Below are 932 nucleotides of genomic sequence, written 5' to 3'. Positions count from 1 at the left end.
ATTAATAATGATAAATCTCACAATCAAAAGACATAGAAACAAGAAGAAGAAAAGATAGAAACGGAAAAAAACTAATCAAAAAAATAAATTATTTATTTCAACAACGATCACTAAACAAAACTGAATAAGAGAATACATAAAATAGGAATTTGCAATGCTTCGCGTTGATAACAGCAAAAATGACGATGATAATAATGATAATAATGATAATGATAATAATGATGATAATGATAATATCAATAATGATAATAATGATAACAATAATAGTGATAATTATTATGATTATGATAATCATAATAATAATCGTAATGATGATAAAACAACAATAATGATACTACTACTACTGCTACTACTACTAATAATGACAATGAGAGTAGTAATATTAATAATGATGATGATGATGATAATAATAAAAAAATAATAATGATAATAATAATTATAATAATAATGATAATAATAATAATAATAATAATAATAATAATAATAATAATAATGATGATGTTGATAATAATGATAATGATAATGATAATAATAGTACTAATACTAATGGTAATGACGATACTACTACTAATAATGATAATGATAATAATAATGATGATGATAATGATGATGATGCCACTGCTATTACTATTAGTACAACTAATGATAATAGTAATAATGATAATGATAATCATAGTAATAATAATAATAATGTTCATACTAATCATGATTATAATGTTAATACTAATCATGATAATAATGTGAATACTAATCATGATAATAATGTTAATATTAATCATGATAATAATGATGATAATGATGATAATAATAATGCTAACAATAATGATATTAGTAATGATAAGGATAATATAACAATAACAGTAATATTACTAGTAATGATAATGATAACAATAATAATATTGATAATAATAATAATGATAATAATATTAGCA

The sequence above is a fragment of the Penaeus monodon genome, chromosome 4 (assembly GCF_015228065.2).
Source record: "Penaeus monodon isolate SGIC_2016 chromosome 4, NSTDA_Pmon_1, whole genome shotgun sequence".
Taxonomy (NCBI): Eukaryota; Metazoa; Arthropoda; class Malacostraca; order Decapoda; family Penaeidae; genus Penaeus; species Penaeus monodon.
This window is presented reverse-complemented; position numbering follows the sequence as displayed.